The 27,940-nt window shown below is 38.0% G+C and overlaps 2 pseudogenes across 1 annotated transcript in view; one reads left to right on the top strand and one right to left on the bottom strand.

The window, feature by feature from the left end:
* LOC149195778 (serine carboxypeptidase-like 35) overlaps positions 1-476 on the bottom strand; it is a 45,177-nt pseudogene extending 44,701 nt beyond the window's left edge. Inside the window, exon 1 of the transcript XR_016255127.1 lies at positions 129-476. The product of XR_016255127.1 is annotated as a serine carboxypeptidase-like 35 (transcript). The remainder of the gene's footprint in view (positions 1-128) is intronic.
* Positions 401-24,441, top strand: LOC149195777 (uncharacterized; annotated as a pseudogene).
* The last annotated feature ends 3,499 nt before the right edge of the window (positions 24,442-27,940 follow it).

The following is a 27,940-nucleotide window of genomic DNA, read 5'->3' as shown; positions in this document are numbered from 1 at the left end:
CTCATCTGGCCGTTACCCTAGTTTACTTCATTGCTATGCTATGAAGATGTGGATTCACACATACCACAATGAAAAGGTATGGAGTGGAAGCAGGTAAGGCAAGGTTAGGCAAAAATAAGGTAAGGTACCTCCATTTAACCAGAGAACAAGAGGTTTTTGTGATGCATTTTCAGCAGCTTCAAAGAACCAGTAAAACAGAGCCTTGCCGCTCTCTTTATTTAGATTGACATATCCCGAATAATGAGCGAAATCGACCGGTGGCTGACCGGGAAGATTGACAACTCTGTCGGCTTCTGCTTCCGTGAGTCTGCCATGATCACCCGCACATTGCCAGAATAGCAAAACCAGAGCCAAAATGCATATCCACTCAGGGGCACATGATGAAGAAACGGCCAACGCCATGACTCCACAACCGACACCAAAAATAAGACGCAAAGCACTTCACAGTCGCACGCAGATGAGAGTAAGTGGGGATGGGAATTGAGGTAGATTTATAACGCCAAGGAGACAAGATACCAGTGCCCGTTGTAGCAGCTTGAGTTCCACAATGCTTGCATCCAGCTGGACCTGCAATTTCTACGAGTGGGGACCACAAACAGACCTATAATCGTGACTTCCTTACTAACTTAGCCGCCTTACCTGACCAAGCCTTCATTCCTCGCCCTTCTTGTAACGGACGGAAAACTCTATACCTGCCTGTGTTTAACCTTTTGTTGGCACAGTGGCATGTTCAGTGCCCCTTCGGTTTTTACAAGTTGATGGTGGTGACGACGTTTAAACCACGTAATACTAATGCTGAAGTGGCACTCTATGCGAAGGCAGCAGAAGAGTCTTATCGCAGAGTCTCTTTGCCAGCAGGCAGTCTATGCGAAGCAGCAGAAGAGTCTCATCGCAAGCAGGCCAGGCCTGGCTTTTCATGGCCCATTACCATGGGAAAATATCATTTTTTTATAAATAAAATAGATTAAACTAACGGCAGAAAACACTCCAATCATCTAACACACAAAATCAATGGCTCACGATCGCACACGTCACATTTTAGGGATGTCTCTCTCAGAGGGAACGCCTTACGGCATAACAAGATCCTGCATCAACATCAATCGAGGATATGTGCAACATAATGCATAAAGAAGAAGTACATGAACACATCATATACCTCACAACCAAGGGCCATCTGAGTAAGTGGATATCACACTGCTGAAGTTGTTTGGACCATCGATCTCACAGCATCGATCATATGAAGATGACTGCTCACACATGAATGTGGGCATCTGCACTAGCACTTAGAAAAGTGACTAGAAGAAGAAATGAGAGAATGAAAAATCTTAGTGTACCATCAGATTTGTGGTGTCGAGTAGTGCTGAATTGGTTGTCCAAAATCTGAATTCTAAGAAGTTGAGAATTCTGGGCTCAAGGAATCTTTTAGATTCCCCCATCATTCCTCAAAGATTCTGATCCATGGATGGACTGGAAATTTGCGACTCATATGGAAAATCTAATCTCGTGATTGTGATCCCTATAGAAAACCATGAAGAATAAGTATAAACTTGACTATATTTCGACATGGAAAAATTTTACCTCGAGAAAATTTTAAGGCTCATGGTTCCACTCCCTGTTTTTGCTAAATCATGGTTCCACGTTCATTTTGAAAATGACTGAAAAATGCAGAACTTTGATGGAGAAACAGACAACACCGTTGCACTGATGGAGACGAGAGGTGTAGAATCCATATAAAATTTGTCAAAATCTGACAAAGTGAAAATTTTGTCCTCCTGTAAAATTCATAGTTCATGCATTAAAATATTAATTAATCATCTCAAAATCCATGCCTACCTTCTGCCTCCTGAAATTATGTTCAAAGGTAAAATACAGGGTTTATATAAACAACCTCCAGCAGATTTACCAAGGTGAGCAGTTATGTCTCAATGGTAAAAATATATGTTGGTTGAGGAGGGGTCAAGGGGTCAAATCCCGCCCCTCCTTATATAATTTTTAACAAAACAGACCATACGTAATTGGGGGGTTGGGTCTGCATTCGGTGGCCCGCTCCCAAAATCCCCATGCTGTTGCATATCAGTGATCGGCATTTTTGGAAATCGGCGATCTGCACAAGATATATATGGAGGTTTGTTGGGGCGTATCGGCGATCGATGTTGTTCATTGGCGTATGTATCGGTGCTTTATATGGGGGTTCCGCCGATTTCAAAGATCAACAATATCATAATATGTTTAATATGTATAATGGGTCGGGGCGATAGGGTCTGGGTCGTGTCCATCGCTGAGGCCTGTGCCCACCCTGAATAATACAATAGTTTTGTTATATATGCAATGGAGGAGGGTTCGGCGAGGGTTATGGCCATTGACTCAAAAATACATATATTGATGCCATTTGTATTGTGATTTCGATTTTTCCTGGTGGGAGGTTGTGGCCCGTCAGCCTTATAATAATTAAATTTTTGTTGCGATGGTTGTTTTAAAGGGTTGGGGTGATTAGGCCAACGAGGGTTATGGCCATCGACCTTAATTTAATTTTGGTTATGAAATTTTGGGGTGGTGGGGGTGGTGGCCTGCCACCTCATAATAACTATTTTCTTTTATTTTTATAAAGAATATGTGTTTTTAAAATCTTCAGAAAATAAGGGTCAATGGGAAAATTAATGAGGAAACAATTTCGACTGATTTTAGGAGCTAGGTTTATGCCTCGGGGTCAGTTAATTGTAGGACACTTAAACCTAGCCCACAGCCCACTTTGACTAGAACTTTGACTGGCCTATTCTCCCTCATACGGGATCGGATTAAAAAACCATTCACACCTCCATGATTAGGACGACGAGATCTATGCTCTAGTTCTAGATCAAAATCATTCTGAGCACTTTGATTTTTCAAGAATTCATAAGCCCTCTTTGTCTTGTTTGTCTCTCTGGAGCCACCTGGATCAATCCTCCCCACTAAGGATATTTTCATCCTCCAAAAGTATGAAAAATAATCTATAACCTTCTCTATACCATGTCTGCATCACAAGCATCCTAAAAATGTCTCGCTTCCATCTCCTTCACCTTTGTTCTTCAGAGCCTTAGGCGACGAATTGACACTTGCTACTTATGGAACCTATAGTACATTGTTTTGAAAATTACATGTTTGAATGACATGACAAACTAATGACCCAAATGTCCCACAATTTCCACGAGTTTAAAACACATACTCGGTGGTCAAGTTCACAACAAAATTGACACAATACCCTGGCTAGGACAACAAGGCCAACATATCATTGTTGCTTCAAAAAGTGATGGAAAACACATCATCACTGCAACACATGATTTACATACATAGGGCTAGACACTATTGTTTTCACAAGTGATGGAAACATAACATGACTTTCAGAGTGTAAAATATGACTCAGAACATGACCAGACATCATTGTTGCTGAACAAGTGATGGAAAACACATCATCACTTTTACACTTTAAAATGCAACAAATGATTTACAAAAGAATGACCATGAGACAACAACATGTCTAGAAACCATTTTTCACTTAAAATGTGAATGGGTCACCTCCTTGAGGTGGTTTTTCTTGTCAAACAACTGCTTCACCTAGTTCACACATCAACGCTTTGTCTTTAAGGTGCTACTCTGGATGGAGCCTCCAACAAGTGGCTCTTTGATGGCCATTTCTATCACAATGACTGTAGTAGGTTTTCTTCCTCCATATCTGATTAACCTGTTTCTTTTCATGCTATTGAGAGGGTCTTTCACACCTCATCCTTTTGAGTGATGTCACTCTTTTCCAACACTTAGAGAATGTATGGTTATGGAATCCACAAAAGGTGCATGTTTTTTGATGCCTTGATATTTGTTCATTATTAACAACATGATCATAAGCAAAATGAACATTCGAAGATTGAAAGTGGTTATATCTTCCTTTGTTGTATTTGATGTCAGTATGGCGATGAGAGCTTGCCTCAGCTCTCTCCCTGCAATGGGCATTACCGTGGCATGATGGGGATGTGTTCCCATCATTCTCTTTCCTCGATGATTTCATTGATTTCTCGGATGACTCTGACACCATTGAGCACTCTCCTTTAGTGTGTCTTGAGCCTGCAAATCGATGTTCATGCACAAACTCCAAAGGTTGAGTTACGCCTTGGTTATTAACACCAAGTTCTTCTTTCTCCTTGTGCCTCATCCTTGTAAGGAGCCTCATGCTTGTCCCTATAATTGAGATTTCCAAATCTCCAATAGACATCATACTATGATAAGATGAAACCAAAAGGAAATCAACATCTTTTACCTCCTCTTTCTTTTTCGAAAGAACCAATGAGGGTGTCTCATCATCCATTTTTGGTGGTTCGCTAACTATCGTGGTGCATTCCCCAACTTCTTTTTTGACATACCCAAGTCATGTTTGACAAAGTAATTCCTCTACTTTGATGGGATTGATAATGCCTTGGCCATTAACGCCAAAGCCTTTTCCTTCATACCCCATTCTCTTCAATAGTTTGGAGCCAATTCTTGTGGTATGATTTTCAAAAACAGTGAAATCATCATCAGGACACATACATGACTTCAGAGAACTACTTTTTACCTCACATGGGTCATGCTGCAACTTTTCCAAGGCCTCATCCTTAGCTTGTAGCTGTTGTAGCAAAATTTGCTTCTCCACATTCTCTTCATGTAGATGTATATTCAATTCAACGTTCTCTATTTGAAGATTATGTTTGTTTTGCTTTAGTTCTTCTAGGGCCTCTTCCATGGCTTGCAACTAAAGCTGCAATCGTTCCTTTTCCTCTATCTCTTTCTATAGAGTTTCATACATTGTTTCCACTCTTTTGGAAATGTTAAGCATGTTCTCATACATCGCGCTTTCATCCTTTGTCGCTACATGTTCCATTGTTCACGCTGCAATTCACATCAATGCAAAGACCGCTTTGATACCACTTGATACAGGTCTGAGTGTGATGAAGGAACCTTCCAAGACCTTTTACCTTCTTGATGTGTTAAATTGCATTTTAAAAGAACATTAGTGAATACAACTACATGGGAAAATGAGAGGGACATAACAATCATCAGCACATGAAAACATAAGCATTGATAACGGAGTTCGTTTAGGAAGGACTACGTCTCTGGGCCCCGGTGTTAAGATGGTGTAGGCTACTGCATTAAGCGTTGTCAACAATGGTGATGTACACAAGAGATGATGTTATGATCATAAAAGGAAAAATTCCCTCATGCAAGAGTGGCTCTAAGAGTTGTTCCACTTCAGGAACTCTTAGTCAAAAGACTCCTATTAGTATGACAGAAAAACATGGATAATGAGCATCCTGCCAACAGGGCATAAAAGGGATCTCAAAAAAAAACATGCATGACAAAAACAAGAGTATCCCAACACCATACAATAAGGGATCTCAAAACATAACATGATGAGCTATGACAACAAGTAAATCACATAGAAGATTCCACATCAAATCAAGCAAGGAATCATGACAACATGTAATAAATAAGATCTTGCATCAACATCAATCAAGGATCTGTGCAACATAATGCATAAAGAAGAAGTACATGAATAGATCATATACCTCACAACCTAGGGCCATATGAAGAAGTGGATATCACACTACTGAAGCTGTTCGAACCATCGATCTCATGACATCAATCGTATGAAGATGATTGATTGCACATGAATGTGGACATCTGCCCTGGCACTTAGAAAAGTGACTAGAAGAAGAAATGAGAGAATGACAAATCTGAGTGTACCATCAGATTTTTGGTGTCGAGTAGTGCCGAATTGACAGTCCAAAATCTGAATTCTGAGAAGTTGAGAATTCTGGGCTCAAGGAATCTTTTAGATTCACCCAAGATTCCTCAAAGATTTTGCTCCATGGATGGACTAGAAATCTGCAACTTAGATGGCAAATTTGATCTCGCCATTGTGATCCCTATGGAAAACCATGAAAAGCAAGTATAAACTTGACTATATTCCGACATGGAAAAATTTTACCTCCTTGGGAAAGTTTTAAGGCTCATGGTTCCGCTCCCTATTTTTGTTGAAATCATGGTTCCATGTGCATTCTGAAAATGACTGAAAAATGTAGAACTCTGATGGAGAAATAGACAACACTGTTGCACTCGTGGCGATGAGAGGTGTAGAATCCATATAAAATTTGTCAAAATTTAACAAACTGAAAGTTTTTCTCTCCTGTAAAATTCAGTAAAATATTAATTAATCATCTCGAAATCCATGCCTACCTTCTGCCTCCTTGAACTGTGTGCAAAGATAAAATATAGGGTTTATATAAACAACCTTTGGTAGATTTACCAAGGTGAGTAGTTATGGCTTAATGGTAAAAATATACGTTGGTTGAGGAGGGGTCGGGGGATCAAATCCCGCCCCTCCATATATAATTTTTAACAAAACAAACCATACACAACTCAAGGGTCGCATCTGAATTGGGCGGACTGCCCCCGAAATCCCTACATTGTTGTATATCGACAATTGGTGTTTCTGGAAATCGGTGATTGACACTTGATATATATGGAGGTTGGTTGGGGTGTCTCGGTGATCGACGTTGTTCGTTGGCGTATGTATCGGTGCTTTATAAGGTCGTTGTGCCAATTTCAAAGATCGTCGATATTATAATATGGTTATCGCATATGCATAATGGGTCGGGGCGATATGGTGTGGGCTGGGTCCACTGCCGGTGGCCCGTGCCCACCCCGAATAATACAACAGTTTTGTTATATATATGCGATGGAGGAGGGTTCGGCGGGGGTTATGGTCGCCGACCCAAAAATACATATATTGATGCGATTTGTATTGCGATTGTGATTTTGGCCAGCGGGAGGTTGTGGCACATCGGCCTTATAATAATTAAAATTTTGTTGTGATGGTTGTTTTAAAGGGTTGGAGCAATTAGACTGGTGGGGGTTATGGCTGTCGACCTTAATATAATTTCGAGAGCTAGGTTTATGCCTCAGGGTCAGTTAAATTGTAGGACACTTAAACTTGGCCCATAGCCCACTTTGACCAAAACTTTGACTAGACTGTTCTCCCTCATATATGCTTGGATTGATGAGCTGTTCACACCTCCAAAATGAGGATGACGAGATCTACACTCTGGTCTTGGGTCGAAGTCATTCTAAGAACTTTGATTTTCGAGCGTTCATATGACCTCTTTGTCTTATGTGTCTCTCTGGAGCCACCTGGGTCATCTGCTTGGAGATGTGGTTGTTTCCTTAGGCCACTCAAGTTTGTATGAGTGCAGGGAAGCTTGTCTCAGCCTACTTGATTTGAACTGTTTAAAGTCCGCTAGCTGGAAGATGGATGCATTCCTCAGTGTTGGGATGCCATTGTATTTCCTTTTAAATGCTTGACTATCTTTGTAACTTCTCAACTGGAAGTTATCTTTCTTTGGGATCTGATCATGAACATTCTGTCTTTGTATTAATTTTTAAGCTTGTGAAGCACTCAGTACTCACAACTGCACATTGCTTTCTGGTTCTTACTTTACCTCAAACTCATTTAAATAAGTTAAGCATTGTTTTCTCTTTTGAGCTTGGAATCTTCCAATTAACCAACAATATAACCATGCTTGTAGCTGGATGAGTTTCATTATGTTTATGATTTTGTGTTGGTGAAGCTCAGGCATCTAATGGAATGTCAGGAATCTAATGGAATGTCATGCTTATTATGTATCCATGTTCAAAATTGCCAATAAAGCCAAATCAGAATGTTGTTGAACTAGGAGGACAATAAAATTGTGGGCATTCCCAGTCCCATGAACCTTGCCAATTTCCAATAAAAGGGTTATACCTATGACATATTTAAAAATGAAAAAATTGAACACATCACTAACTCATCATGAAATTAGTAAATCTACTCAACCAAACATTGGCCAAGACAAAATGTTGAGCTTTTTATTGAAGTAGAATAACCTTTTACAATCTAATAACCTCAATATATAGATGTCAATGTCATATGCAAAGACACATCACACATTTTGAGACGAAAGCAACCAATATCTTTCCCATCCATATGATTCATTAGTCCTTGATCAGAAAAGAGACCTTGACCATATTTATTATCTCCATATTCTCGACTATTCAACTGATTTGTGCTCCTACCATTTTCTTACAATTTAATTCTATTATACTGATGGCCTTTCTCACTGCCCAAATCATTGTTATTAAACATATTGAGGATCTAGGGCAATCCACCTCATTAAGGATATAAAGGAAAAAGTTTTCTAGAATGAGCTATAATTCAAGTCCATATGGTATGGACTGCATCATCAAAATATTCTTGGTTAGACGCAGAAGATAACACCCTCCAATATAGACACCAGTCCACAGGTACTATAACTTGATTTTGCAGCATGACCCATGCTTCGAATGAGGATGCATTTGCAACCCAGGAAGGGTCTTGAGGTCACTATTATTAGCACTGGATTTTCACTAGAGTGACTTGTTCCCTTATCCAGCTTGGTGATAAAATTTGTTGTTCTATAATCAAGTTACTATCATTTCTATTAATTTTAGGATAACAATGGTATGTTATATACTTAGAACAATTTTACTTTAATTTCTTTATTAGCCCAATATCAATACCAAGTTTAGCAATCACATCAAAATGATAGTAGAATGCAGATAGAAAAGAAACAATAATAGTAGAAGACTAGCCAAGACAAGAGGACACAACACATGGCACCAACCAGGGACAAACCCCAATGTGGGGACACCCTTGATCAATTCTTCTTATAATTCTTCAAAAGTTTAGAAGAGAGAGTACAATGTATAATATGCACTTTTCCAATTACAGTGAAAATCTAATCAGTGAAACAGTAGAAACATAAAGCCCTAACCAAAAAGTCAATGTTGGTCAATAGGGCAAAATTCTTCCTTAATTCAGCTCAGTCAAACCCAGTAAACTTTAGCCTCCAAAAATAGGTCTAATCAGCCCAAAAATAGTTCAAAAAAGTCTAGTCAAACCTGGTCAATAAAGGTCAACATCGCAGCTACCCCTACCACAATCAGTGCTAGTAAAACAAGAGTGAAATCTACCTCGAATTTCATGCCCAGAACTGTGGCCTGCTCAAATAGAAATCCTCCACCCAAAACTGCACCAAAATAGGTCAACACTTGGTCAATGAAAGTCAAAATAGCCTCTGCAATTTCAGTCAACTTTGGTGAACAACTAAAATAGAAAACCCTTCATATCCTTCGCACGTGTGGAAAGTAGCCTCTAAATTTCTTACCCAATCAATGAAGGAGATAGAAGATATGAGTGAGTGAAGTGTCCAAAATGAGGAGGAGGCGTCATGTATTTATATGCAAACATTAAGGATGAATAGAAGTTATCGTTGGGCTTCTGAGCCTACATGAGTTTGCTGGCTGACCTTGTAAATTTGTCCATAATCAAAATAAATTCATAATTCCATTTGTACATGTCAGAATGGGATGATCTTTAGATTAATCCTACACCTCTTGGAGAGAGAAATACAAGAAAGATATGATTTGCCTCATATGAGCTGTCTAATGTGAAGTTTGGCCCTAGTTTCCAAAATTAACACTCCCTCTCAACTAAGGAGAACTACACCTACAAATTGTCTGACAATATTTACCATCACTCTCTGCTCTACTCTGTTGAACTATGAAGAAAGAAGAGATGATTGAGAATGTATCACACCATTCTTCATTGACCAGAAGTCAATATCCAATAATAGAGAGTGTTTCATACCACTCTTAACTGACCTGAAGTCAGTGTCCATTGATCCCAGATCAATATCAACATCCTAGCATAGTGAATACAGTAGTATACAATGTATCCATCAGTAGTACTATTGTCCCTATCCTCATTTCCCTACTCTTTGGCTGGATGAGAGGTACTTCCCATAAGTCCTAGATTGCATGGGTAGGATGTGTTGGCAGGAGAAGGTGAACCATTCATCCTACTCATATGCCATAGGAGAAGGCGAACCACTCATCCTATGCATATGCCACCATGGGGTATCACAGGGGAAGATGGATGACTCATCCTGTACATTGCGAACCATTAGGGGAAGGTGAACCACTTACCCTATGGTTGCTCATCACTCCAAGAAATACCCCAAGCCCCATGGAGCTCCCAGAGCTCAAAATCCATCTCATACAGGACCCTCATAAGAAGGTGCCTCCATGAATCCAAGTAGTTTATAGAAGGTTAAGAATTTGACCTTCCCTAGGGGCTTCGTAAGAATATCATTGAACTGATCATCAGTCCCAATTTGTTTGAGCCTTATTTTTCCCCATTATACCGTATCCAAGATAAAGTGGTACCTGATATCAATATGCTTGGAGCAGTCATGAAACAAGAGATTCTGCAAAAGACGAACCCAATTGTGGTTGTCGCAGAAGATCAGAGTGGTATCCAACACATTTCCAAACAACTCACTAAAGAGCTTCCTCAACCAACAAGCTTCACATGAGGCAAAACTAGCAGCAATGATGCTCAAGGAAACCGACTTCTACTTCCTGCTCATACATGATATCGAAGCAAAACATAGAGAGAAACAACATCAAGATTTTCGTTTATGATCCACCACACTACCAGCCTAGTCTACATCAGAGTAACCATGGAGCCTCACATTCTTGAAAGTGTATCTCAGTGCATACATGATTGTGCCTCAAAGATATCTGAAGAAATTCTTGGAAGTAATCTAATGTATGTGATGAGTCTTGACCATAAATTGGCTCAATGTATTCATTGAAAAAAATATGTCCAAACAGGAGTTCACCAAGGAAATCAGGGCCCTCATCAGTTGACGATACTCAGAAGGATTTCCCAAATCGGACCCAACAACACTTTTGCATAACTTCTTGAAGTTAAGTCCCATCAGAGTAGTCACGTACTTGTCTTCAACCATCCCAAATATTTCAAGTATCTTCACAATATATTTTCCTTGAGAAGGGAAAATCTCGCCTAACTTTTTCCAGAACTCCAAGCCTAGGAAGTAGTGCATCATTCCTAGGTCCTTCATTTCGAATTCAGAAGCCAGATCCCTCTTATATTGATGAGTAAGAGAGTCTGCACCTATCAGAAAGAGATCGTCCACATAGAGTACCAAAATGAGAGGTCTATCATTCTCAACCTTAAAGTAAAGGTTCAGATCAAATTCACTTCTTGTAAATCTCAACTTCATTAGATAGCTATCGATCCTCTCATACCAAGCCTAGGGTACTTGCTTCAACCCATAGAGGGCTTTATTCAACCTCATAGATGTGTTTGACGATCTTGAATTTCAAACCCCTCAAGTTGTTCTACAGAAACTTCCTCCTTAAATGAACCATGCAAGAAGGCAGTCTTGACATCCCTCTGATGAAGATTCCATCTTTGCGAGGAAACAATGATTATAATAAAATGGATGGTGGTGTACCAGGAAACTAGTGCAAATATCTCATCATAATCTACACCTTCGATTTGACAGAAGCCTTGAGCAATGAATATGGCCTTGAACTTTTCAGCACTTCCATTAGCTCCATGCTTGATCTTGAAAAGAGTCATTTCGAGGTGACAATGTATTTGTCCTTGGGTCTAGGGACCACATCCCAGACATCATTCTTCATAATCGAATCATACTCTTCATTCATTGCATCCTTCCAAACTTGGTTTTTGGAAGCTTCTTCGAATATGCAATGCTTAGATTGAACAATGGTGCTCATAGCAGCTAAGTACCCTTGGTACCTATTCGGCCTCTTGCTTTCACAAAATGTCCCCCTAGGTGCAACATGTCTCTCAACATCTTCGAGAGTATCCCTAAGCCATGAGGGTCTCCTTCTCAAGGAGGAGGTCTTATGAGGGGGTGGATTAATGGGATCCATTTGTCCTTCAACATCGGGCATCTGCTCATCCTGTGGTTCTCCCTGCTTTCAAGAATCTGCTTCTTTGTCCTTCCTTGGAAGACGAAGGTTACTAATCTTCCCAAGGGAAACATCCTCATTTAAAGTGACATCATGACTTATCTCCACTTCTCTTTGACTAGGCACATAGATTCTATATGCCTTAGAAGTTTCAATGTAGCCCACAAATGTTCCTTTCTTCCCATAGGCATCCAATTATCTTCTCTTTTCTTTCAGCACATGAAAATATACAGGGCTGCCAAAAGTGCTGAAGTGAGAAACATCAGGTTTCTTACAAGTGAAAACTTCTTCATAAGTTGGGAGTCCAACGCTTGATGAGGGCATCTATTTTGAACATACATGACGATATTTGTAGCTTCCATCCATAAGAACTTCAGAAGGCTTTGATCATGAAGCATTGCATGAGTGGCTTCTATGATAGAATAGTTCTTCCTTTCAGCAACACCATTTTTCTCACAAGCATATGTGATAGTAGTCTCCCTCTTAATTGGAGCTTCTCTACAATAATCTTTGAACTCATTTGATTCATATTCGGTTCCATTATCGGTCCATAATAGTTTGATCTTCTTCCCAATTTTATTTTCGACCAAAGATTTGAAAGAATAGAACCATGAGAATACTTTGTCCTTCTTATTCAAGAAATATATCCAGGTCTTATGAGACAAATCATCCATAAAGATGGCATAATATAAATATCCTCCCAATGAGTTCACAGGAATTGCACCAAATAGATCATAATGAATGACTAGCAATATGTCAGTGGTCTTGCTATCACCTGAGGGGAATGTGATGAAAAGAGATCTGAGCATAAGCCCAAAATCCCCTTTCTTAAATAAATCTCAACTCTTGGACCTATGGTTGTACCCACAAGGTCCTATCGGAAGCCTTCTCTGCCTTTATAACTGTGGACTTACTTTAAAACAGAGCCATTGCTTTATCGGCGCTTTTAACCCATCGGAAGCCACCACCCATCCGCATATACATATATCATGCAAGCTTTACAACATAGGCGTTAAGCCTTAAACCCCGCGACTAGCCATATGGAAATCACTACAAAACACCCGCTACCATCCAAATGGCCGGATCCCAAATATTATCCACCCGCCTTTATAATTATCGGCGGGTCCGGATTTCGGTGAACGCAAAAAAATTCTTAACTCCAACCTCCGACGCCCTCGCGGACCCGACGCACCTTTAGGCTCCCTTCTATATTGATTTTGGGTCCGATGTATATCGGCGGGTTGCCGTTGGCGATCTATAATGTTATGGGTCTTACAGACCCAACGAACCCTTCAACGGTCCTCTATAATATTTTGGGTCTATTCATGGGATGTACAGTCCTACCCTTGCAGACCCGATATGCATTAAACTCCAGTCTATTGTATTTCGGCTCCGGATTTCGAAGCTTCCCACTTTGGCAGTCTCAAAGCTTCTCCTCCGATGCAATGTTGGTTTCGGACCCGATATGGGTCTGCACCAATCTTGATAATGTTTCACATCCGCCTCAATGCTCCGCTTATGCAAGAATTGGTTCGTCCTCTGTGTAAATAGAAATAGACACAGAGCTCTATAAAAAGGTCTTAGAGAGTCTACGGAAGCAGCAGTGTAAAGGAGATAACCATCAAGGCATTAATCAAGCACTATGTGGGAAAACAAGGCAATTTCACCAACTTCTGATACACAATAAACACGTAACGCATACACAGTTAACAGGAAACCATTAAGTCCGATACATCATCAACTATCACAGGCAGGCACTTCATACGTGCTAACATCATCAGGAACTTTGCATATATTTATATAGATGCATGAATTACATTGAGAGACTTCGGTCTCATACACACACACACACACGGGCCAGATCTTTCTCTCTGATGGCCTCCCTTCACAAGCCAGATTCTCAACACTCGTGGCCTCTTTCTCACAGGCTGATTATCATTACTAGTCGCCTCTCTCCCTCTCTCTGCCCATAGGCTTTCATACATATATATACAATAATGTTGAATCAGATCCTTGAGGTCCGATCAAAAGCCTACTGCTCTACATGCATGCATATATGTCAGAAAGCCTCTTGAGGCTTTATTCTATCTTTTCTCTATTTTAAAACAGAAAAGCCTCTTATCCACATCTATTTCTTTTATGCCTAAAAGCTCTCCCTTACTCCTAGAATCATGGGACTACTCATGCTCTTATTTATTTATTTGAGAGCATCTAATTTAAATCTCATTTAAAAGTCTAAATATTAAACTAACTTGAAACTTAGGAAAATAATTCTAAGAATGCATGACCCCCTATGTCTACTATTTACAATGATTTCCCTTGGCCGAATGCTTCTGCATCAGAATGGTCCCCTTGTATGGTTTCCGTTGACACACCCCTGACAAACACCTTCATGTTCTACTTTAAATTCAAGCATACCTCTCACTATCTTCCTTGCAAAAGGTAGAGCCTTATAATGTAGATGAGAAAACCTTCAGTGCCATAATTCATATTGAAGTGATGTGTCACAAGACATAGCTCTTAATGGGCTTCCTCCAACTTGATATAGGCTATCAACCCTGAAGCCAAGTGTAAATGCATCTTTGAAATTTCTATTCCACACACATACCTTTTTTTCCTCCTTTGCCGAGATAGATACCAGGTTCTTCTTTAGATCGGGTACATATATTACTTCTTATAAATGAATGGTATTACCTTGATTTAATTGAAGAGTAACATTCCCAACTCCCTCAACAGGATAGGTGGCATTGTCTCCAAGGATAATTCGTAAATTTTTATCCCTTTCAATCAGATTTTAAAGAGCTTCCTTATACTCGGTGAAGTGCCTTGAGGTACCACTATCAATAAACCAATTTCCCAAAGTGTCCGGAGGAGATGAAGTAGAAAGTGAAGATAATATAAGATATAATTCTTTGTTCTTGTTATCAACAACATTATTTTTATCATACCTGGTGTTTCTTGATCTCTTGGGAGGGCGACCATTTCCTTGATGAGAAACAAGAGCATTCCTTTTTCCTTGGTTGTTGAATTTGTCATTCCTTTGATTGTTTTTGCCCCTAAAATTGTTTTTCTTGTGGTTGTCATCATCATGAGGTGTATACATTTTATTAGCACACTCCCTATCATAGTGACCAAACTTGTTGCAAATGGAGCATCTTCCATTGCTTTCATTTTTAAAACCCAACCTTCCTTGACATCGCTTCTTTGGACCTACATTGTTCTTCTTTTTAGAATGAGCAAAGAATGCAGTAGGATAATTCCTATTTGAAGGCATGTCTAATTCCATCATCCTTGTTTTTTCTTGAGAGAATCTAGTCAACAATTCTTCAAAACTTGGAATTTTGTGGTTGTTAAGAATAGTAGTGTTGAACATGTTCCATTCATGAGGGAGTCCTCTAAGGGAAATGAGGGTAAGCTCCCGATCAATAATAGCTTCTCCAATTGAAAGAAAATCATTTTTGACCTTTGTAATCCTCAAGAAGCAGGATTGAATATCTTCATTTCTTTATATCCTTCAACTTGTTCTTGAGGAAAAGAATTTGATTTGCATTGCCATATTTGAACATGCCAACCAACATGTCATATATCTCCTTTGAAGTTTTCAAATCAGAAATGTAAGAAACTAAATGCTTATGAATAGAATCCTTGATGATCTTCTTGGCTTTGAATTCACCCTTCTTGTACTTGGTCTTAGTAGGAGTTGGTGCATTAGAAGGATGTTCTAAAATATTTCCCTGCAGGTAGTCCATCACATCTTGCTCTTCTAATGTCAAATCAAGAAACATCTTCCATGCATGATAATCAAACTTATCATGAAGCTTATCATCAGACTTGAAGTAGGATGTGGAAGCCATTGAATCTTGTCTTTTATCAGTGATTTCCCCTCTTGATGATTGGTCTTCTCACTCTTGCTTGGGCTTTGTCTTCACCTCAGCTCTCATACGATGTTAATTTTAGCATAACAATGGTCTGTTCTATGCTTAGATAAATTTTACTTCAATTTCTTTATTAGCCCAATATCAGTATCCAGTTTAGCAATCACATCAACATATTAGTAAAATGCAGATAGAACATAAACAATAACAATAGAAGACTGGCCAAGACTAGAGGACACAAGATATGGCACTAGCCAAGGACAAACCCCAATGTGGGGAAACCCTTGATCAATTCTTATAATTCTTCAAAAATTCAACACAGAGAGAGAGTACAATGTATAATATTTACTTGTCCAAGTACAATGAAAATCTGATCAATTAAACAACAGAAACAGAAAGGCCTAACCAGAAATTCAATGTTGGTCAATGGGGAAAACATCTTCCTTAATTCATCTTGGTCAAACCCAGTCAACTTAGGCCTCCAACAACAAGTCTAATCAGCCCAAAAAGAGTCCAGAAAAGTTTAGTCAAACCTGGTCAACAAAGGTCAATGCTTCGGTGAGCCGTAGCACAGTCAACGCTGGTCAAACAAGAGTCAAATTTTCCTCGTATTTCGTGCCCAGAACTGCGGCTAGCTCAAACATAAATCCTCCACACCAAAATAGGTCACCGTTTGTTCAACGCAAGTCAAAATAGCCTTTGCAATTTCAGTCAACTCTAGTTAATGGATGAAACAAAAAACCCTTCCTTTCCTTCACCTCTGTGGAGAGCAACCTCTGAATTTTGTACCCAATCAATGAAGAAGAGAGAAGATGTGAGTGAGTGAAGTGTCCAAAATGAGGAGGAGGCATCATGTATTTATATGCAAACATTGATGATTAATAGATGTCATTGTTGGGCTTCTGAGCCTACATTTGTTTGCTAGCCGCCCTTGATAATTTGTCCATAATCAAAATAAATTCATAATTCCATTTGTACATGTCAGAATGGGATGATATTTAGATCAATCCTACACCTCTCAAAGAGAGAAATCCATGAAAAATATGAGCTTCCTCATATGTGTTTTCCAATGTGAAGTTTTTCCCTAGTGGCCAAAATTAACAGTTTCCTTACCTTATTCCAGATTATGTAACTAACTCAGATCGATTTCTTTTGCAAAACTTGCATTGAGAAACTTTTCCACAAAATCCCAAATCCTGTACACATCTTCAAAATTGATTTAAAAGCCAAGAGATGTAGTTACAACTCCCACTCAAATTGTCATATTTTTGCCTTCATAGCGGCCATTGGCCATGGGATCACATAAAGAAGTATTATTTGAATCCAAAGCTTCTTGGAGTTCTGCATAATTTTCCATCAAACAAAGATGACTAAGAAAACCCAAGCCAAGGGAGATCCTATTTCATTCTACAAGTTTCTGTACCACTTCTGGATTGATTAGAGTTCCACTATGGTCATACAGATTGAAAGCTACTATTGCACCTCCATTATACCTGATCTTCGACCCATATATGCACACAAGATTAAATTACACACCCTCCATTTAACTTTTTATCTGTAAACAATGGAAGGAATGATAATTTGAAACAAGGGTTATGACATTATTTTGATGGTTCAAATTTTAGAAAAGGGATCACGGAAGGTTATTCTCATCCTCCTTGTTAGTATAGGCTTTAGCAAAATTAATTGGGGAAATGCATGCCCATAAGATACAGATGCAGGTACATGATGCATTTTGATCATAAACCATTATATCTCTTTTTACAATAGTAGCTAAATCATGTTCCCTTAATAGTGTATATTACAATGTACAACAGTGACTCTTTTTCGTTTCTCATGCATTCTTCAAGTTTCTACAAAATTGTGTGCATTTAGGTGGAAAAATATCAGACTTTTCTTAGAGGTGCCCTTTTTTTGTTTCTTTGTATATATCAGAAACTTCACATGTCTTAGAGCTCACCAGATTAGAGAAGGCCTTTTTACCATGTAGTCTTCATTCTCAATTAATACTTATCATCGATATATATCCAAAATCCTATTTTTGTTCAACTAACATTGAGAAACAACCTCAAATAGGCATACAATATTGGGATGCTTAAAAAGCTTCATTTTGCTTAACAAAATTCTCTTAAACAACATAATGAAATGCTACAAGAAGAGGTGGGTAGTACCAAAGAATTGAAGAATTTATTCTCGAAAAATCTAGACTTAACAAGCAGGTTGAGGAGTTGAGTAAGAGACTTGTAGAGTTGCAGATAGCACATATCAAGCTAGGGTTGGAAAAGGAAGAGAAAAATTTGGCATTTGAATCACTACATGCAGAGGTTGCTGAGAAGTTTAGACAGGTTGAGGAAAAACACTTTCAATTGTTGAAATACAATGAAGAACAAGGAAAGATGTTCAAGTCACTGCAAGGAGAGAATCCTTCTCCTAGGAGTGAGAAAATTTTTCTTCTTCTGAGTCTCAAGGAGGAAACTAAGAGATCTGAAGAAATTTCAAAGAAATATTTGAATAGTGATTAGAGAGTGTTGGACCTAGAGAGCTAGTCATTGGGATTTCATACATAATTGGTGACAACAAAGTTAAATTGTGATGGGATAACTACTAAACTGAATAAGATCAAAGAAGATATGAAAAAAGTATCAAACGATTCATTCCAGATTCAGAAAGAAAAATATTCTCTTATGAAAGACTGTTGTTAGAAATCTCTATTATAAAGCACTTGTAGAAGAGTTGTTTTCCACAAAGTCTTCTTTGGAAGAAATGATAGAATATGTTTCCAAGGGTGAACAACAAATAGCTCAACTAGGTATCAAGATTTTAGATGTTGCAAATGAAAAAGATGGTCAAATCATTTATATAGAGAGTTAGCTTCTAGCTATGGTAGAGAAGAAAGGATTCCAATTAGCTGGTTTACAGGATCATCTTTCATCACTTGCTACTCCAAAAATGTTCTTTGATGAGGAGAACACTTCTTTACAAACTGAATTGAATAAAAGAACATTGATTTGAAAAGAAGAAAAGGTAAGCTTTATGGGAATATTAACAGACTTGGAAATAGCCTTGGATTCTCTCAACAAGGATCTTAAGTCTTCTTGGGCCATAATAAAGGAAAAAGAGGGTAATCTAGTTGATTTATGACATTATCAGTTGTTGGGTCCTGTGAGAAAAATGTACACAAATAGAAATCCTCAACATGAGAAAACAGAGCTGCAATTGCAGAAATTTGAGCTAACTGGCCTTCAAATACCCAAAATCCTTATGCAATGAAGCTATAACAACTAAAATTTTAACTAAGAATGGATTGTTGGTCTTACAGAGACCTTAAACCTCCATGAATTCAGAAGCCCAAATAGAAAAATAAAAACACATGAACGACTTGAGGATGGCATGTCCAGTTTAATGCCTCCATTAATGTAGCACTACCAAGGCTCAAAAATTAGCATTGTAATTATCATGCAAGGGACTAAATATTGAGATTTACCTACCCAAATGGTAATCGGACCCAAAATTTGTGTATTAATAGTTATTTCTTACCTTATTTATGCTTGCACATTACTAGAAGTATGCCAATTATAAATGTGTGATTCCTTTTTAGTGTATTGGTATATCTGCATATGGTACATAATGATAAAGCTAACAACTGGAGAATGTAAATCATATCTAACATAATGGAACCAAAAACTTTTGGTCTACCAAAGAAAAGACTTAATCGACAACAATATTGCTTATGATCATGCACAAAACACATTGCAACTTGGCAAGGTCTCCCCTAGCCACCACTGTGGGTGGTTGGTAATTTATGCCACATTTGAAACCTGTGGGGCACCTAGTAACCACCAATTCCACATTATGAGAAACAGAGGAATAAACTTCATAGGTCTAGTGAGGCTTCAAAGTGAAACAAAAAGATAATTTCGCCTATCTCTAAAAATTGAACAGTCTGTTTAGTATTGATGGTTGCTACTGCTACATTCACATATTTTTCCACAACATCCCCTCAGTACATGAGATAGCAAGCCATGTATTTCTCATGCCTTGGGTCACACTTGGCCATCATGCTTGAGGGTTCAAACATTGCATTTGTAATCTCAGGCCAATGTAGTTGCTCATGATCAATTTTCTCTGTAGAGATTACTAGAGCATAGGAAGAAAACATAAAATGAATTTGAGGATATGGTACAATATTGGTCTGATACGCTGTCACATCCACATTAATGGTCCCATTAAATATAAAAAAAAATTGTAATTTTCAATACTGCATTACTATTGCGACTTTTCTATTGATTTTCTTCTAGACAATTAATTGTGGACCCAAAAAACAAATTATTGAATTTGATACCCTTTAGATTCCTCCTTTCAATTCAGTATAATATTGTGGGTTTTACATTTCAATAAAATAAATAAAACTTCTCATTAATGTGTGGTGTTCATAGGTCAGCCAATGAAAAGCATGTCATTCAATCAATTTTTTCAGCCAAAGACTTTTCTTGTATGAGATGAAAAGAGAAGTTTAGAAAGGTGACATTTTGGCCCAAGTGGGAACCAAGTGCTTGACATGGGCTGACAGTTGGGGTGGATTTCCCTTCCCCTAAAGGAGTAGGAGGAATTCATCCAACCACCACATAGTATCCATTCAGGGAATGTTGTAGCTCCTCTACCACAGCCAAACCAACTTTCATATGATTCATGTTAGACTGTCAATGACACATTGACAAGAAAAAATGTGATTCATATTGGATTGTCAATGGCACATTGACAAGAAAACATGTGATTCATATTGGATTGTCAATGGCACATTGACAATAAAACATTTCATGAGACAATTATGTGTTTGATTATGCATTGTTTGTGGAGATCTAAGCAAGCAACCAAGGGAGAGGCTCAATGTCATTTGGCATGCATGTGACCAAATCCTATTACAATAGTATACAGAGCCTGGTGTGTGTGTGGGGAAATTTTTATTTTGCATGAATGGACAAACTAGTAAATGATGTGAGGACTGTTTTTTTTTGCTAATCTTATGATAGACTGTAAGCTGAGGATTTACACTATTCTGAACCTAGGTGCATAAGACAATATATATTTTAGATTAAAACAATTTATATTTATATATGAATATATGTAACATGATAGGATATGATGAAGGGAGGATGACATACCATATAGCCAAATGGAATGTAAGTAAGCATGACTGATATAAGCCTTGAAAAAATCCCACTCACAACCAAGAAGACTACAATATTACTAATCTTTCTCAGGATACCCTATTAATTGTTCCCCTCTCCACACAGACATGCAGGTTATAGATTTTTAGCCTACCCTTCAACAACTATAGGAAGGACATTTATTCTTCTCGCCAAGCACCAATGGTTGCATGAGCTCACATTTCAATAGTGGTTTACCTTCCAGTGTTCTGTTAGGACAATCCAACCCACACATAGTGCTTACCAATTATGCAGTCTCCTTCACTGGAAAGAAGGTTAGCATAAACATAAATTGTGAATGATTTTCTCTTATCAGGGAGAAGTTGATGCAATTTAGTCACTAAGTTCCACTTCCAATGGACTTAGTTGTTATATGTATTATGATTGTAATTTGCAATTTTCACTTTATTTTTCCAATCTTGTTATACATGATTCATAAGGGGCTTGGTCCAAGACTCCAATCACCCACCAAAATATGTATATTTTGGTTAACCCTAGGAGACATGGTAAAAAATGATCACACTTCATCAATTTTGTACTTCTATAAATACCTAATACAATGATGTGAAAATTGCAAAAATCTTATCTCTCTACTACCATGTTTGATCTCTTGGGGTTTTCTATTCTTGTATGTGAGTATTTTCACTCCTAACAATTGTTTAATGTACCTATTGATTTTATTTCCAGAAATGCAAAATTGTTACTCTGCTTCCCTTTTGGAGGGCATTTTTTATGATTCCTATTTTAACAAAAAAATATCTGCTCAACAAATATTCAAATTTCTAAGTTTTCTTTTTCTAAAATTTCATTTATAGCCAAGATGCAACGTGATACCTTGACAACATGTTCCATGGAGAGAGGAGCTCATATATCTCTTATTTCATGCAGTGACTTTTCCATGGTTCTTGAATGTCTTATAGGTCTTGCACTACAATCTTTAATAACAATTATAAATAGGCTTGAAATCACTGATGTAGTTCCCAAAAATGCAATGAAAATACTCAACAAGATTCACTCACATAATGAGAATCAACATTCTCTGGGACTGGACCTGCATATGAAGGCCTGCCAGTGAAACATTATTTTTCAAATTGACTGGTATTTTAATCATTTCTGGAAATTCCACTTCATGAAGTGGATCAAAATATAGAGGATAAAGATCAGTCTTTGTTTTCTGAAACCAAATTCAAATTTATTATTTGAATGAAAAATACCTCAAAGTTGTAACCTCTTACAACTATTGTATTCTGACTTCTCTCATTACACAATAAATGCAGGCTGAAAGGATAGCCACATTTGACATCAAGAACTAAAATCAGCTATCCAAACCTCATTGAGTTAGCGGGGATGCATGCAACATGTAGAAGCACGAAGATGCATGGCACCTAAAGTAAAGAAAATCAGTAATTCTATTAACACATTTATAATCAACCATTTAATGTTGAATGTATTGAAAAGAAATCTGGTTTACATATATTAGTTTTCATTTAGGCAACCCTTATGCCCAGTAAAATATGATCAAGCTAGACTTGACCAAACATTATTATGTCTAGACATCATATTTGACAGTTTTGAAATGAAACCCTTTTAAAGATATCTATTGAAATAATGGTAAGGTGGTTTCTATACTCTGTCATCATTTCTATGAGGAAACAAAAGCATCTTCAAGAACTACGAATTAAATCAACCATTAAACCTTAAGTTGTGTGGCATAGCTACAAATTGGACTTTTGTCATTGTGGCCAACTCTAAGTGTATGGAACATGTTTTAAGTTGGTGGTCTGTCATAATTCTATGAGGAAATATAAGCTTCTTCAAGACTTATGTATTAAATCAACTATTGAACCTTAAGTTGTGTACCTAATCTACAAATTGGACTTTCCCATTATGACCAATGCTAACTGTATGGCATACATTCTTATACTTTCTTCTATTGATTATACTTGTCATGAAGGAAAAGATAAAGTGTGTTCATTTGGAACTCCTACTTATCGAATAGGCTTCATGGTGCCCATGAAAATATTGTTGTTATGAAAATTGAAAATCAAACACAGGTCAAAAGTGCAAAGACTTTTTTCTTGTGAGATTTTGTTAAATAGAAATTAATCAATTTCATTCTTCTCTTGGCCATTTTTTTTCACTTTCTGATGTAATATCCTCTGATTTTTCATAGGGTAATGCAGGTAAGGCAACTCCCATTGGTGTGTTCTTCTCCTCACTATTGTTGTAATGCGTGTTTAAAAATGGCCACAAGGGATGCTCCCTTAAGAATGCTAATATATTTACCTGCCCTTAAGAATGATAATATATTAACCAAAAATTTTCGATCTCATGCTAATAGATCTACATTCAAAAGGTGTAAAGACAACAAAAATATCTCCTCAAACAAGTTCTCATCCATAGGTTAATCTCTTCAAAACAATGCTCATTTGCATGCTATATATTATTGCTTAACTGAGACTGAAATGGTTTCAAAAGTAGGCACCCTCTACAAGTACTAGCCAATAATAACACCATGAACACAGGCTAATACTCCTCAAGCTAGGGAACCTTCTCCATGTAAATTTCAGTCACAAAAGGACCAACATAGTTCATTCAAAAGTAGCACTGTAATTAGTTGTTAATATCACCATACAAAGGTTGGAGAAGTTCCTCATAACAACTTAAATCTGTTGTTCATCCTCTCCCAATTTGTTGCAAGATGAAAATCATTTGGAAAAAAAGTCTCTACTGCTGGTCTCATTATCTCTGTAATCAACAAAAATTTCAACAGAATAGAGTTCCCAATTCTTTTATGAATGTCCTCAGGAATCACATCAAGTGTTGGATTTAATACCAAATTTTCAAGGCAAATAGATTGGATGAAGCAGAATAATTTTTGGAGAACATGGAACTCACCAGAAATGTTCCATGTGCTTATCCATAAACCACATTAATTATGGGCTTTGGAAATGCTGGAAAGTTTGATGAAGCTTACAATTTACTAAACAAAATGAGAGAAAAAAGATGGAAACCTGACACCATAACATATAACTATATTCTTACTTTCCTTGGAAAGAGAAGCAGAGTGGATGACACTTATATCCTTTTCACTGAAATGAAAATGGATGTAGAACCTAATCTCTCCACTTACAATATTATGATTGATATCCTATGCAAGGCAAATATATTAGATAATGCTTACAAAGTGTTGGAGTCTTGGAGACAATGGCACATGCAGGCTTGTTTGCAAACGTATTGATAGGTTGTGTACAAATCAGAGGTTGGATGATTCCTATAACCTTTTTGATAATTTAAGAGAAAAGGCTTCTACGCAAAATGTAGTAACATATTCTTCCTTGATTGATGGTTTAGGCAGGCAATGTAGGGTTGATGAAGCATACATGCTATTTGAAAGGATGTTGGATGACGGTCATGCACCAAATGATGTTGTAAATGCATCTCTTACTAAGAAAATGTTGGCATTATGATGCATGTGTTGTACTTGATGGCAACCCACTCATAGAAGAACATCTCATCAGATGAATCTACAGAAGAGATATCAGATGTGACATAATACTTGGGATGCAGGACAGCTCAAAGGAATCAAATGACAAGTTCTTAGTATGACAAGTAAGCTTTACCATCAAGTCCAAAGGGGGAGATTGTTGGCATTATGGCTAAAGTGTTGTCCTTGATGGCAACTCATACAAGTGATAGATCATATTAAAATAGGTCAGCAGTAGAGATTGATGATCAGCCCACAAAGAATGAAGAAAATAAGAAGTACACAGGTGCGCTGTGTAATAGGTGCGGTCATAGGCTGGGTACGCAGGTACTCCGTTCAGAAGGTGCGGACATGTTCGCAGATTCACAGAACAAAAGGTGCGGTCCTAAATGTTCACACACTTTCATGCAGAGAAAAGCGCACGTGTGGGAATCTGATGGTTGGTCCATGGTATTTAAGTCGTCGTTAAGTGATCCTATGGTTTTGGTCCGTGGTATAAGATCTAAACTATTGAGCCCCAGGTTTTTGGATCCCTTGTATTGGTTATCTATGGTTTTGATTCATGGTTTTAGCAAGAGCTTGACTATAAAATTGAAAGGAGATCATTTGGCTAGACAATAGTGAAAGTTGAAGATCTTAAGAAAAGCTAGATCTGAAATTCTTGTGATCGGTTGGTGAGTGATAGTTGAATCTAAATCAAGGAGAAACATGTGGATTACGAGTCGGATCTGCTGATGGGTTGAGATCTCCTAGGCGCATGATCAGATCTGTAGATCTGATAGTTTGGGGTATTCCTGAAGTCTAGAAAATTGTCTATACCTGCAGGACCGCAAGTGTAGACAAGGAATAGTGCGAAGGTACACAGGCCCAGAAGCACCGCAAGTGCGGAGGTGCGCAAGAAATCCATAAGACTCAGTGCAGAGGTACGCAGGCAAGCTGTTGGCGCAGCGCGGAGGTACGCAGGAAAGCAATTGATGCAGTGCGGAGGTGCGTAGGCAAGCAGTTGACTCAGGTGTGGAGGTACGAAGACAAGCAGCCGGAGAAGGTGTGGATATACGCAGGTGTTCTATTGGTCAAGCTGCGGACTTTTCATGAAATCTATTTAGCTGCACCTGCTTATTATTGTAGTGTTCTAGGATCTGAAGTGATGTCTGGTTACTAGTATTATGTTCTGATAACAGCATTCTGAGAAGTGATTGATTATGTTTAGCTTCAGTATTGATAGATGAATGGATCAGGTTCATAATGACTTATCCTTATATGATTTGATGGACTAGATCTGATTACTGACACACATATTATCCTTGTATATGTATTGATCTGGTGATTGGGTGATTCAGAAGATTGATTGATCATGTGCTTCAATGATATTTATGGGTCCAGTATGAAAATTGGATGAAACGTGGCCTTTCGGATTATGTGTTGTGCTTCAGGTGTATCTAGTCTGAAAATGTATGAAACGTGGTACCCGGAGGAGAGAAGATTGTAGGCCAGCACCTACGTACTAGTATCTTAGCTAGTACAAGAGCTAAGGGGGTGGTAGCTCCCTTCCAGTAGCAGTTGAAAACTTTGGAGCATTGTAGCAGGTAGCAGCCTGCGTACCAGTAAATGGATCGACTAGTACAAGATCTATGGGAGTTGTAGCTCTTTGCAGGTAGAAGCCTGCGTACTGGTATAAGACTGCACCAATACAGAAATATTGTAAGAGGATTTTCTTATTAAAAAGAAGATTGAGATAACTTGCAGCAGGTGGTTTTCTCCCACATTGGGTTTCCACTTTATATCATGGTGTTCATGTGTGTGGCTTATGTGTGATGATCTGTTCTATTTTACTGCACCTGCTTATTGTTAATATAGTTTATAATATTCTAATGCACTCATTAAGGATCAACTAATTGAATCATAAGAAGTTATGGAAGTTTCATATATGAATCTGAATATGGAAATGAAAAGTTTAATTGACTTGATAATACTTATTCACCCCCCCCCTCTCAGTATTATTTCCAACAATTGGTATCAGAGCAGGTCCTTTTGTAGAAGCTTGATCGCTTGAAGGAGATCCGTGGAACAATGGGAAAGAAGCTTAAGAAGAAAGCTCCTAAGAAGAAGAAGTCATCTCAGAAGAACTATGACAGTGGGAGAATCAATTGGGGACTATGCAGAAGCGATTCAGAATCAGATTCAGAATCATTTCAGAATGAAGATGAACTATCAGGTATGAATTTGTTATCCTCTGATTTTCCAGCTATCTATCCTTTTGGAAAAGATGAAAGTGATAGCGAGACAACTGAATGTGCTCTTATGGGTGAACAAGAAAGAATCAAAGAGGCATAATTTAAAAGACTGACAGATAAAATTAGAGATCAAGAAGATGATGCCTTCAAGGAAATTGTTACCAAACTAAAGACTCAACAAGAAGCAAGGAAGTTATTCAAGGATAAATATCAAAATTTGCATGATGAAGCAACATCTCTAAGAAATGAAGTCAATGAAAAGAACTCAACAATCAAGAAACTCAGAGATAGATCCAGTTATTATGAAAGTCTTGAAGCTACAATCTTCTCACTAAAAGAAGATCTTGAAGAATCAAAGAAGCGGAATAAAGATCTACTCCAAGCTATTGAAAAACAGGAAAACGAAGTCATCAGCTTAAAATCTCAGCTGGAATGTGCCTTCAGAATTCGTCAAATGCAGCAGGATCTGAATGAAGAATAAGAAAAGGAGATACTCAAACTAAGGGAACGAATGGAAGAAGGAAGAAAGTCTGAAGAAATCTTGAAGAAGCAATGTTTGGAAAAGGAGGAACAACTTCAGGTTGAGGTAAATATCTTGAAAGGTAATTTAGAAGATAAGGATAAGCTTTTACGATTTCAAGATAGCACTAAGGTCTTGGATGATATTCTTAATAGTTAAAGGTCTCTTGCTATCAAGACTGGTCTTGGTTTTCATGAATCTATTGAAGGTGAATCTAGTTCACAAGGAGAGGCAAGGAACTCTAAAGAGAAATCTAAAATGATCAACAAGGAGATAAGAGATCAACCCCAACAATCAAGGAAAGAGATTCTTCAAAGAAAATCTTTTACTCCTCCTATGAATAATGTTGAATGTTATGTATGTCATAATGTTGGACATGGTGCATCCAGATGTATATGAAGAAGGGTCCAGGACCATCATGCAGAAAGATCATCACATTCAAGGTACTTTAATGGATATTGCTTCACTTGCAATATGTTTGGTCACAAAGTTGTTGATTGCTATGGAAGAAATATGAGACATGTAAGATGTTACACATGTAACAAGCTTGGACATATAGCTAAAGAATGTAGGAACAAAGTATGGGCACCATACCAAAATGAGAAAATGTCATCATCATGCTTGAAGATATGGAAGAAAAAGGAAGTACAATCAGAGAGATGTGGCACAGAACAACTTACAGACATAACAGACTCAGGGGGAGCCGAAAGTGTAAAACTTCAGTATCC

This window comes from Pinus tabuliformis, chromosome 2_2 (genome assembly GCF_031772625.1).
Source record: "Pinus tabuliformis cultivar Carrire ecotype Pingquan chromosome 2_2, CPIR1, whole genome shotgun sequence".
NCBI lineage: Eukaryota > Viridiplantae > Streptophyta > Pinopsida > Pinales > Pinaceae > Pinus > Pinus tabuliformis.
This window is presented reverse-complemented; position numbering and strand designations above follow the sequence as displayed.